General features: G+C 36.8%; 1 pseudogene; it reads right to left on the minus strand.

The window, feature by feature from the left end:
- Window positions 1-12,399: 12,399 nt before the first annotated feature.
- LOC100731854 (olfactory receptor 10D1B-like) lies at window positions 12,400-13,309 on the minus strand (annotated as a pseudogene).
- Window positions 13,310-13,952: the final 643 nt, after the last annotated feature.

Consider the following 13,952-nt stretch of genomic DNA (forward strand, 5'->3'; position numbering starts at 1 on the left):
ACCTCGCCCACTTGTGATAGATGAGTGTATCAAGGGAGAGCACCTTGTTAGACAGGCAATGTCATCCAGTAGGACTTAGTGACCTGGGATCTGAGGAATGACATACTTTTTAACAACTCAGAATTTCATAGGATAGAACCACTGGAATAACATCTTTTTTAATTAGATCCTTATCAAGGTGGTGATACTTCCTTTGATGCCTGTTTTTATTCACATTTAGAAATGAAACTCATTTTACTTCCACAAATCCAAATTTAGCTTTTCCTAGAAAAGAAAAAATGATCTTTATGTTAGTCAGTCATCTTCAAAAAATTTCTGTCCAGAGCTCTTTTTCTTTAGTTGGCTTTCTATCTGAAGTGATTTGTATTTTTTCTCTGATGCCTGAAGCTTGATCACTTCTTTACTGATGCTACTTAGGTTTCCCCTCTGACTTCAATGTATTTGTATAGTTTATTGAGTTCTGGACTGTAATCCCAAAGGGCTTTGAACACACATAGGATTTCTATTGCCTGCTCCCTCAATTCCTGGTCCTGAGAATTTCTTTCCTCCTTCTCTTCTATTATGTCATCATGTGGAAACAAGGGGAATGGAGTCAGGCTGAAAATAGAAGGAGTAAAGTGACACTAGGATGCTGGAAAGCAACTCCTGTCATGTGCTGAAGGAAACCAGGGTGGAAATGAAAGGATCCAGGCGCAGTAGAAAAAGCATTGTATTAATGATGTTACCAACCTTCAAAGTAACTTCAAAATTCATATAATGTTCTCAATTATATGAATGCACTGAGAAAGAGATTAAGTATTTACAGAGCTTTAAGAATGTTTTTTCACAGTTTTACAAATGAGTTCATGAAGACATTCAAAGATCATTTACTAAGTGTTACACTCAGGACTTACTAGTTTGAATTAAAGCTCCGTGTGCCCTGTAAATCACAGTTTTTCCCTAATCCTGACAAATTCAGTAATTTCTGCACAGCTCTAGTTACTATGTCGTTCATAATTTTACTTCTAATAATCTCCTCTGATGTTTTCTTCCTTTTGCTAGAGAAATATTAGGGTTGTCTGTTTTCCATTTTGATAGGCACTGAAAGCATTTTGACCTCACGTTCAAGCAGGATTCCTGTCCTTTCAACAGCCTTCAGGGAGATAAAAGAACTGGAAGCTAAACCTGTGCCCACTACATACACAAAGTTCCCATGCAAACGTGCCTTGGTTTCTAAGTATAAGTGAGTTATCAGATGAAAATGAAGTGAGTGAGCAGACAGCGCTTCCACTAAGAAAACAAGCCTGTGCCTGCATGAATGTGATGCACCAGGCTGTGCAGCTGTTCCCAAAGCTTTGCTCAGCTTACACTTTCTCTGATTTCATCTAATTTATTTTCTATTTGACTTCTATTCTCTAAATCCATTTTTAACTTTTTAGTAACATATATCTTACAATTTCTTTTACCACATGTGTACTTTAGTCATCGGGGAGTGTTAAAGATGTCAGTGTTTGAAAGGGAATGAAACCAAATGGATTTTCAGGCATGACCACAGAACAGCTGCGATAGGTTGAAGAGGGTTCCCCTCTTGTATGAGTTACAGTTTGTTCACAAATAAAAGAAAACAGCTTCTATCATATGTAGTTTTTACACTACGGTGCTGTCTTATATTCTCCAGGACTCTACTGAGAATATTCTGTGTTCTGAAGGTTTATTATGAGAAACAAATTCCTACATTCTTAATCATGGCATTCTGATGGAGGATCCTAATAAACAAAAATATAGAGAATTTTGAGTCAAACAGTGAGAACTATTTTGAAAGAAATGAAGCAATATAAGGAGCACAGCTCTGTAACTAGGGAGGGAGCTGAGGGAAGGCCCTGGAGCTGAATACAAACTGTAGTGAAAGAGGAGGCAGTGGAGTGCCTGGTGTCAAGATCATTTCAAAAGAAGGAGTACCAAGGTTTAAGGGAGACAGAGAGAGAGAGAGAGAGAGAGAGAGAGAGAGAGAGAGAGAGAGAGAGAGACAGAGAGAGAGACAGAGAGACAGAGAGAGAGACAGAGAGACAGAGAGAGAGACAGAGAGAGAGAGACAGAGAGACAGAGAGAGTGAGTTAGGTTGGCATGTTTGAGGAAAAGCTAGGAACAGAAAGAAAGAAAATGATAGTTGTAGTAGGAGGTGCTTTAGGAGGATTTAGATTATAATAAACAATGTTGGTGAGAACTTTTATTCGAGGTGTGATGGGACACTCTTGGACAGTCTGAAGTATGCAGAGCGTTATGTGCTCTGATTCATATTTTTAAAAGGATCCCTTAAGATCTGGTTATAATATCAAGAATATTCATTAAGAAGTCAAGCAGAAACACATTCAGAGAGTCACACAAACAGAATATACTTCAGTTAATAAAAATGCACAATCCGGACTGGTAATGAGAGAAGTGACAAAACGGAGTCAGAAAAACTTTGTATGGATGGCACCTGCTGAATGTAGTACCTGAGAAAAGGAACGTTTTTGGAACCAAGGAATTTGGTATCAGATAAATTAATAGTGATGGTAAAAGACCAGGTTTGGGAGTATTTTTTTCTGTTTGCATATAGTAAGTCTGATGTCTATTTTATGGCCAGCAGATATGTTGAGTGGGAAATACGATGCAGAGTCAGGGATTTAGGTAAAAGTTGTAGCTAAGACATAATTATTTGAGTCATCAGAGCACACATAATATTTTATGGGGGCTGGGGATTTAGCTCAGCAGCATAAACTCCTGCCTTGCAAGCAGGCGGTTGTGAGTTCGATCCCAGGTACCAATTAAAAAAAAAAAAAAAAAACACAGCACACATAATATTTTAAAGAGGGAAATCAGATGAGATTTCCAAAGTATGCTATGTGGAAAGACTTCACAACAGTGACAGACACACAAAAGGTCAATAATATTTTTGCATTGCCATCTGGCATTGCTATTTTTTTTTACCAGATATTGTACTGGACAATGGGAAATTTTAGAACCCATTCTGTTTTCTTTTTTCTGTTCCCTTTTACTTCTTTGCCTTCTTAAATCATTTCCCATTGCTGTGTATCTGTAGTGATTGTCCAGTGGAAAATCCACTCTGATGAATCAGAAGCACCTAGCACCATATCTGGGACCTGGTGGACATTCTGAATATTTCTGTTTTCTTTCTTTTCTCTTCCTTCAGTGTCTATCACCAAAGTGATTTGTGGATACTTCTTGACTTTTAATATTTTATATTGCTCCAGTATTAACAATCAAAAATACAATAGCTTGCCTCATATTTTACTTAAATTATTTGCTTTGCCTTAAACTTCTTCACAATTGTATCTTTTCTTAGACGTGTTCAAGTAATGAGTACTATAAAATAAGATCAGTTTTTAATTTAATACCCCAGTTCCAGCTTGATATATTTCTTATAAATATTAAATATGCATTCTGGGTAGATTATGCAGTTAATATGATCTGATTTTTGTTGCTTGTCAAGATAATAGAAACAAAGATTCTTGGTCATTTGTTAATACAAAAAAGCCACTTGGATGAGGGGGTCTCAGAAGAGTATTGGTGTTTACAGAAGTAGGATTTTTGTTGGGACCATCTGACCTAATGAATGCTGTAGAATATTTTTTTTTATACTGGAATATAAACAGAAGAGAGAGGAACAGACAGAAAAATTATCTGGAATTAATAAGTCAGAGACAATGCCAGTAGTATTTTCCTTTTATTCTTAGGTATAGGTTTAGGGACTCCTCCAAATTCACTTTGGCAAAAGCATAACGTAGGGAAGGACATCATTTTATACCCTGAATATACTAGTTTATCAGCTGGCTAGAAGACAGGAACTTGGGTTTTTATTTATAGGTTTAAACATTTCTTACTAAGAGATATTGGATAAACAGGTTAATATCAGCGTATTTTTTAGTGAGAGGAATTTATGACCTAACTAAGCATTGTGATTGTGAGAGTTATTTAATGCATCTAGAATATTCTGTGAATTTCAAAGTTCAATACAAATGAGGGGCCTTATGATGTGGGGACTAAAAACAGGAAAGAGAATGGAGAGGTAGACATCAGGACAGACGCAAATTAAGGGAAAGAAATAAATTCCAAGCACTGCACTCTGATGTGGAGCAGAGAGTGCCCTCTGATCAATTATATTTTTCTGTACAAAACAATAGCTCTATTCACACAGATAATAAGATTTTTGAATGATTTTCCAAATTATAATTTTAACTACAATATGTTATCAAAGTGTGGTAGAATTGAGTGACTTACTGTAATATTATCACCAGGGAAAATGCTGCTGGTCTCAAATGAATTATTAATTTTAGTTACATTATTAGATGTATGTGAGCATGCACAATTCCCAGATAAACTTATTACTGAATATTATCAGCCCTGTGTCTCAAAGATCCTATAAATAGTAGAGTCATGTCTGCCCAAGAATGTTAGGAATATTGAAAAATGGCAGTTTAAGATCCAGCCAAGCAGAGTAAGGAAAGTAATCCCACAGATCCTTAATTTATCTTGTTAAAGGAAATGTTCATTTAAATCTCTCTGGACCTGATATGGTTATGAGTAGATGTTTCCCTTAGGGATTTGTCATCCAAGCACCATGGGAGAAAGAAAGTTCATATTTTCTACATTTTCGTTAATCCCTGGGTTATTTTTCTTGAAAATGATCATTTCTCCCCTTTTCACATGATACACATATACATAAACATAGACTTTATGGTCACTTTGGATCAGATCATGTCATATCCCTGTAGAACAATAGTGGAGACTGGCAAGTATTTCTGATTTGATCTATTTTCTCAGATTATAGCAGATCTGATCTATGATTCACAATCAAAATAAGGGATCCTTTAGATTATTCTCGTGTTAAGCTGATGTGGGCCTAACTAGGAGTTTAAGAAAATTGGCCTCATCTTTGATTTGCCGAATTCCCAGCCCAGGCTCTCAAGCTCAAGTGGCTGATGGCTGCTGCCATTGTAGCTGCAATTTTTTCAGTGCTGAAACTGTGTATTATTTATATACAGTAATGTGTAGAAGAGTTTTGTAGCCTTAACCTTATAATTTGTATTTATAAATACAAACCCTTAAAATAAATATTCTATCCATATTTATGTTTGCTCATTTTCTCATAATTTTAAAGAAACAATGACACCAAGTCTTAAGCTAACCATTTAAGGAAATCATAAGGAACTCCTGCCACTTCAATTTGTGAGAATGTATTACCAGATTCAGAACTAGACAAGGTTATTGCAATGAAAAAGAATAGTACAAGTGTAGATGTGAAAACCTTTAATAAACTACTAGCAAACTGAATCCAGCAATATTAAAAAATGATGTTCATGAAATGATCAAAATATATGGCAAACATATATTTTTTGAAAAGGATTACATAAAAAACCAAGCCCTAGCATTATACTTAATGTGGAAATACTGAGTATATTTTCATGAAAATCAAGAACAACAACAGGGTTATTATTGTTTCAACTCATTAAGTAATGTACTGGATTCATGGCTAATGAAACAAAAAGAAAAAAACCACAGAAATATGTCCCAGAAAGTAAAGGGAAAAATTGTCTTTTTCCAACTGTCATAAATGTCTATCCCAAACTAAAGTACCTCTCTTCCTTTAAGCTAATGAATGTGTTCATGAATCACTGAGTATAAAAGTCAATATATATATAAACTAATTTCCTAAATATTTTCTACAAATAATGGGAAAAAACTAAATTTCAACATAATAGCGTCAATACAATAAGAGAACTCAAATTTTAAAAATGTTTACAGAAATTCTTTCACTAAAATATATAACACATCGCTGAGAAAAACTAAACATATAAGTGAAAAAGAATATGCCAAGCTCACAGTGTAAAAGTCACTGTTTTAAGACATGTAACATCTGTGGGCTTGAAAATTCAAAGAAATATTTCCCCAAACACTTCTGTATTTTTTCTAACAAGCTAATCCTAAAGTTTATGGATAAACAAAAGGGTCTAGAATAGTTAAGACAATTTCTAATAAGAAAACTTGTGAAATTTAGATGACCTTAATTTATTACTTACTGCCATGTTTATGACAGTATTTTACTCTAATAAGACAAAATATATTTCAATTAAACATAATGAAATTTGTACAAGTAGACAGAGGTGTTGAGAAGAGTAATTTTTGACACAGGCACCAATAGATTCAATTAGAACAAGAAAATCTTTAATAAATATCAAGATGTAAAGCCGGAACCTGTTTACATTCCCCATAAAATTTACACACTATAGTCATTGCTGTATATCTCCTTGACTTGAGTAAGAACTACCTAGCAGATTAGGAAACCTCTGGGTAAATCTGTTGGTGATTGACATGTAGGCTACAGACTGAGGAGGAAAGACTCACCTGGAAGTGGGTGGAATCAATAAATAAATTTAAGCCTGGGTAGAATAAAAAGAGAAAAAAAAGAGGAAGTCTTATTCTTTGTTTTTATTGGAAGAGCTTCGGCCTTTGCCATTGCTTCTAGATGTTGATTTTTTGGAGACGCTTTATCTTTCTGGCTGTAGATTCTTCAGTCTCTCAATCCAGACTTTTCAGCCTTCTGAGACTGACTCTCACCTGTGACTATGGTGAGTTTCCAGGTCTTTTACCATAAACTGCTAATGGACCCTCCAGTACCGCAGTGTGCAGATGGTCATTTTGGATTCTTTCTCCCATGAATGCTCAGACAACCACTGGGATTTTTCCTGCTTTAATCTTGTAAACCTACTACATCAATCCCTTGCATAATTATACAAATTTTTATATTGCTTCTTTTCCTTTAGTGAACCCAAACTACACAGATTTTAATACCAGAAGAGGGCTTGTTGCTATGAAAGTACTCACCATGTGTTTTAGAAGCTTTGAAACTGGTTTTTATGAGTGGTATGGAAAAGTATGGAGATGCTGTCTAGAGAGGCCCTAGAATGCTATAAGCCATGCTTAGTGAGCATTCTGCTAAGGGCTCAAAAAAGAATACTTAGACATTCAGACAATAAAGACCAATCTCTGGAGGTTTCAGGTTGAAACAAAGGCTTGACGGTAGGTGGACTTTAAGCAAGGTGTATTAAAATGTAGCAGAAAATTTGTCTACATTTTGCTCACTTTCTGAGGCTGTGCAAGAGTCTGAGGTTAAGAATGATGGACTAATTAATATCACAGAGTAAATTTCAAGGCATCCCAATGTTCAAGTTATGTCATGGATAGTTCCGGTACCCATGTATTAACTAAATGTGCCATGAAAATTCTAGCTAGGAGTTAGATTATTAACTTTAAAGTAGGGAGCTATAGAATTGGCGTTTGTAAAATTGGAACCTGTAAACATCTAGCTGAGGAAAGCGTTTTTGCTGGAAAGACTGGGGCTGAAAGAAACCAAGTACTTTACATAATATGCTTGTAGGCATCTGAGGACTCAGCAGTACCTCAGTTAAACTGGCTAAGAGGTGCAAAAGTGAAATACTTTTCTTTAAGAAGAGAAACCATGTATAATGCTGGTGAAGAGATGCCTAGTGCATTAGCTACCTAGGTCTCATGCTCAACCATCCAGATCCCCAGAGATCTCTTCATTCATGATGCAAAGGAGCGTGTTTACTACTCAATCATCCATGTGGTATTGGGTTTATAGACATACAGAATCCAAAAGTTATGAGGTCAGGGATACTTTCAATCAGATTGCAGAAGAAATGAGATGAGTGTATGAAATTTTGAGAGTGAACCTGCAAGTCACAGGGACTCCTGAATCTGGAGAAGCCAGCAATCTGGAAAGTCTGGTGACAGAAGCTGCAGGCAGTGAGCACAGCAACTGAGAGGAAGCCACAAGAACTGAAGCCAATAGTAGAGGGGAGGACAACCAAAGCACTTGGGTGCACTTCTCACCACAAATTACCACTGGGGCTGAACTTGGAGCTACAGGATGTAATCTTGGCCCTGCTGGGTTTTAGTCTTTCTGGTTCCATTCCTTTCTATCCCGTTCTCAATGCTGGAGATGGGATGCTTAACCTAGGTCATTTATGTGACCAGTGTTTCTCTTTTTTCTACTTTTCACAGAGGCTCACAGCTGTGTTTTCCTTTGGACTTAGAGGAGATTTGGGAGTTGGACTTCTCAACAACGTTATAACTGCTAAAATGTTGGTAATTCTTAGAGATAGGCTAAGTGTACTTGGCATATAGATGTATAAATGAATATTTTCAAAGATCAGAATATTATGACTTAGATTAAGAGTATCCTCCAAAGACCAGATGCACTCATAAGTGTGGTCTCAGGAATGTAAATGAATGATTGGGATCCCACTTGCTTTGGAGGGAGGTGCACCAATTCTAGTCAGAACAGGTGATTCATTGGGCATGTTACATAGAATGATATATCTCTTTCCTTTTCTCTTCCCTTCTCTTTCTCTTTCCTGGTCACCATGACATGCGCGGGTTTTCTCTGCAGAAGGCCCTTCCATCATTTTGTTTCTGTATTGGAGTCAACTGATCAGGCACTACACCCATGAGCCCAAATAAATCTATTATCATTTATTCTGAGGATGTTACATATTTAGTACCAATGAGAAGGAACATGACTAAGATGCACACTAAGTGGAGATCAGTTACAGAAGAAACTGTAAGAGAATATCTTTGTGATTCATAGAAATACAAACATTACTGAAATAAAACATCAAGAAAAATGATAAATACCATTATATTCAGTACAAAACTTATGATTACCAAGTGTCATCATTTTTTTTGGTCTTTTTTGAGACAGAGTCTCACTATGCAGTTCAGGCTGGCCTTGAGCTCACTTTGTAGCACAGGCTGATCTTCAACTCCCAACGATCCACCTGCCTCAGCCTCCCTGATGCTAGAATTACAGGCATGAGCCACCATGCCCAGCTAAAGTGGCATCATTTTAACAGGAAAGAAATTGCAACCCACAAGCTACAAGAAAATTATTTGCACACATGCCTGCGCGCGCGCGCACACACACACACACACACACACACACACACACAAATGGAGAACAATAGCATCTCTCTAGGAGGGTAAAACCTTTCAAATATTGTGGAAATAAAAATATAGTACAATTTCTAATACAGCTTTATTTAGAATAACTATTTTAAAACAATTCAGTGAAATGCATATCATATAATGAATTGTTAAACTATAGCACTTATACATGTGACATTACTTCATAACACAAAGGAAAAGTTTATTGCTACATATAACAAAAAAAATCAGAATTATAGGTATTACGTCAGTAAAGTAAGCCACACATAGAATACAGGTGGCCATAGACTTAACAGTATTTGGAAGTTAAGTATTGTTACTTTGATTTTCTTACCTCAACTTTTCATGCAAGTTCAGAATAGAGTGATATTTATCAGGGTCTTTAGATTACAGCTTCACTGTATATCTCAAAAAAACAGAAGAGAGTACTTGAAAGTTTTCTCCAGAAAGAAGTATCAGATTAAAGAAATAGATGTGTTTAGCCTGATTTAAACATAATGCAATGTATGTATTTATTAAAACATCATATGGTACTCCACTATCATACACACACATGCACACACACACACACACACACACACACACACACACATGATTATATATATCTATATCTATATCTATATCTATATCTGTATATATAATTTTATGTTTTATACACAAGTACAATGAACATAATTTAAAATTTTGAAATATAAAAGTTAAAATATTAAATCTATTGGAAAGTATAATATAATATAAAAGTCTTTCAAAAAGCAAACTCAATCTGTATTTCACTCACTTTCACAAATATTTTCTCAACATCTGTTTTGAAATTTTCTTTAATGAATAAATCTAAGAATTATTAAAAGGACATAGAGTGGGGTGGGAATTTATCTCAGTGGCACAAACTTCTGCCTGACAAGTATAAGGTGGTGAGTTCGATCCTCAGTAACGAAACAAACAAACAAAAACTTCTCAAAACATGTTCTTCATAAACACGTATTGAAAACATGGTTTCACCACAAAAAATTAGTTTTAATTTCCAAATCTTCTACAGAGATAATTTCAACAAAATTTTGTAATACAGTATGCATAGTTCATCAGAAGGTCTGGAAGGTTGCTCCAAAATACTTTATAGGATGGCATTCAAATCTTAAGAGCTAATCATACTGTAGAATGTGTTCTCAGCTCTGTGACATTGAAAATCTTTTGTCTGTATAAATTTTTTGTCTGTGTACTTATGTAGTGGATTTTGCGATAGCATAGCCCAACACATCAATGTGTACAGCAGAATGTCAGCTTTAAAAACATAACAACAAAATTATCCACTTTCTAATATAATTAAGCTAAGTGAGAGATTGATTCATATTCTGCAGACTAATACATTAATTTAAAAGAAGAAACTTGTTACAGGATTTTGCATAATGCAAACTGCATGACTCATTCTTTTTCTGTGGAAGCTGAATCTGAAGCCAAGTATGTAAAATTAATTAGGTTGGAAAATGGGGCAAAGTGGGCAAAAATCTAATCTCAATCTATGACTTTGGGAAGAGTTATGTACCTTCCTAGGTTAGTGTCACTGAGAAGTGATTACCATAGTACTGAGCATGCTGGCATTCTTGTTTCATCTCCACCATCACACATGCCACAGCTTTCCATTTCATTACTTCTGCAATGTAGTAGTTTTTAAATAAACTTTACATATGACAAAATACATAAATATTTGGCTACCCAGATATTGGCACAAATATAAATCACAACCCTATTACAGTACAGGTGTTTACATTTCCCAAGAAGTTTCCCTCAGAAATTTTCAATCAGTTCTCAAACCCCAAATCACCTCTTTTGATTTTTCACATTACATTAGCTTTGTCCTTTCAGCCTTTCAATGCAAATGTATATACCTACACATGTTACTTTGGGCTCAGATTCATAAGCTCAGCATAATTTGTGTGAGATGCAACTACTTTTCTGTATGAACCATTAATTCACTTTTCATTATTTGATAAGATGTTATGACAGGATATACCATTTTTTATGCATTCACCAAATGATTTATATACAATTCAACTAACACTCTTAGGCTATTCTACATAAGCTATTGTAAACATTTTTGTGTTATTCCTCTGTGAATATGTTTTAATTTCTCCTGTGAGAAAAACCAAGGAGTGAAGTTGTTGAGCAAAACTCAGGCACATATATTGCTTTATTGAAAACAAAGCTTCTAATGTGAATCTACTGGATATGGTTTTACATTCCCATCAGCAATGCATGAACTTTCCTCCTGTCTCACATTATTCTTAATGTTGTGGCCAAATTTTATGTTTTTTTCTGAGCCTCACAGTTGTTTTATATTAGCTCAATATTACTGAGGGCTGGGGATATAGCTCAGTGGTACAGTGCCTGGCTAGCAAGCACAAGGTCCTGAGTTCTATTCCCAATACTAAAATAACTATAACAAAGACATTGCTAGTTTGTGTCTTTGAACACTTATTTCCTTTGCTCATTTTGAAATTCATCTTTGGCCACTGGAATGCTCACAATGCTTTGTCTCCTCTCTGATATATGACAGCCAGGCTGTAACATGGTGAGTGTTCTGAGAATACAGTAAACCTTTCTTGTTTCAAATGATCTCTCTATTGGCTACTTCAGCTTCCTTACTAAAAATTTCTAAATTGCATGGAATTTTAATTCCCCAGAGAATACTTTCAAGGGAAATAAATGATAGATGCCAAAAAATATGTTTGGAAACCAGCTTGGAATTAGTTCTCCGTGTTTTGTTGGTGATGTCTGCCCTAAAGTTCACACAGATTCAAAGAAGGGTGTAAACCCTCCTAGAGGTGGAAGGGGAAATCACAAATTCTAGAGCACACTCTGGGGCTGAGGGGGCCACAGACCGATCCAGCAGTTTCCCTCTAAGATTCACATGCAAAGATTAACCCAGGGATTCTCTGCAAGGTTGCCAAGGTCTTCGAACCCAGAGGCCCATTTTGGGGTGTGCCAATCATTCCAGCTGACTCCCTGCTTAAATGCCATGTCAGACACTGGATTAATTTCCCCTGAATGGGCTACGCCTTTAGAAACCATCATAATCAGAGAGCTCCAGGAGATAAAGACAAGCTCCTAGCCTCACCCCATACTGAGTCTAAATCTTCCTACCACAATGCTTCAGACTTAGGACACTCAGCATCTAAGCCTGCTGCCACTTGAGCTCCTTAAAGAATGGGAGCCATAATAGTACCATCCAGGTTCAAGACCCTTTTTCAATCTTGGGTATTCAATGATGCAAAGAAAAACTGAGCAAAACTTTTGAGGAACCTGGAAAGTTTGCTGATGGATGACATACCATGACAATGGTTTATATCTGATCTGTAATGATTTCATGTCATTAAAATCTTAGTTAATGATCCTCTATCACTTCTCAGGAAGGAAAGCCACTTGCTGAAGCACCTTCCTCAGGGAAGATTTTATTTTCTTACTTGTCAAGCTGTAGATCACAGGATTCAGCATGGAAGTGACCAGATTGTTGAGGACCTGCACAGTTGCATTAAGCCAAGGGTTTGGAGTTGGCTGCAGATAGATGAAGACCACTGGCATAAAGGAAAGCAGGATGGCCATGAGGTGGGCACTGCAAGTGGAGAAGGCATAACATTGGCCTTCTGCAGAGTGGATCTTCAGAATGGAGAAGACAATGCAGCTGTAGGAGGTCAGGATGAGAAGGAAGCAGCTGAGGAGCATGAGGCCAACACTTATGAACCCCACCATCTCCAAGGCCAAGGTGACTGCACAAGCCAGCTTCAGTATCACTGCAATATCACAGAAGTAATACTGTACCTCACTGGGGCCACAGTAGGGCAACTGGAAGGTGAGAGTGATGAGAAAAGTGGCCTGAATGCAGCCAAAGAATGAGGTCCCTGAGGCCAAGATGGCACGAACTTTGTGGCTCATGATTATCATATAGCTTGGATGGCAATGAAGTGGTCATAGGCCATCACTGTGTACAGGAAGCACTCGGTGCAGCCCAGGAAGTGGTAGAAGAAGAGCTGGGACTCACATCCTGCATAGGAGATGGCTCAACTGTTCCCTGCGAGGTATAACAGTATCTTGGGGGAACCCACAGAAGGGAAAAAAATGTCACATACTGATAATTGCACAGAAAAAAGTTCATGGGAGTGTGGAGCTGAGGGGAGGAGATGATGGCCAGTAGAATGAGCAGGGTGAAAATGTAGAAGGACAGAAACAAGGCAAAGAGCATGGTCTGCAGACCCTCTGTGCGTGGGATGCCCAGCAGGATGAACTCAGTCACCACTGAGAGATTCCTCATCCTCCCTAAAATGCGCTTCACAGTGCACCATCTGACCCCAAAGTGTACACCCCTCTCTCACACGAAGAGGCTCCCTGATGGAGGTTTTGGTTTTATTTTTATCAATCCACAATCAACCTTCTGATGTTGGAAAACATCTACATAAAAACCCAAGATCAACATGTGATTTACTTTTTGTTCTGGTTCCTTTGGACTAAAATCACTGTAGTTTGTATTTCTCACTAATAGCATAGCAACTTCAGATAATAAAAATTACATTCTAAAGAACTCTGAGCAGTAATCAGAAAGAGACAAACTGGGAAAGGAAATAAAATCTGGAAAAGATACCTGAGCAAATGTGAGTTTGTATTGTTTCCTATCTTTCCTCTTTTAGATAAAGTAGGGCTAAAAGTACAGAATTTTGTGTGGTGGCTATGAGAAATAATGGAAATATAATAATTTACTCATCTTTTGACAAGAGAACCTGACAAAACACCCTCTGAGAGCAAAATATGTGAAGGAATACCTGTTACTTCATCTCTCTGTGTATCTCAGTTTTCCTCTTCTCCTTTCTTTTCTTCTGTTTCTCCATTTCTTCATGCTCAGTTGTACCCCAAGAAGTACTATCATTTTGGGAGCAACATACCAATAGTGCAAAAAGTCA

This window comes from Cavia porcellus, unplaced genomic scaffold (assembly GCF_034190915.1).
Source record: "Cavia porcellus strain 051 isolate PalLab524CR breed Dunkin Hartley unplaced genomic scaffold, mCavPor4.1 scaffold_9, whole genome shotgun sequence".
In the NCBI taxonomy this organism is placed as follows: Eukaryota; Metazoa; Chordata; class Mammalia; order Rodentia; family Caviidae; genus Cavia; species Cavia porcellus.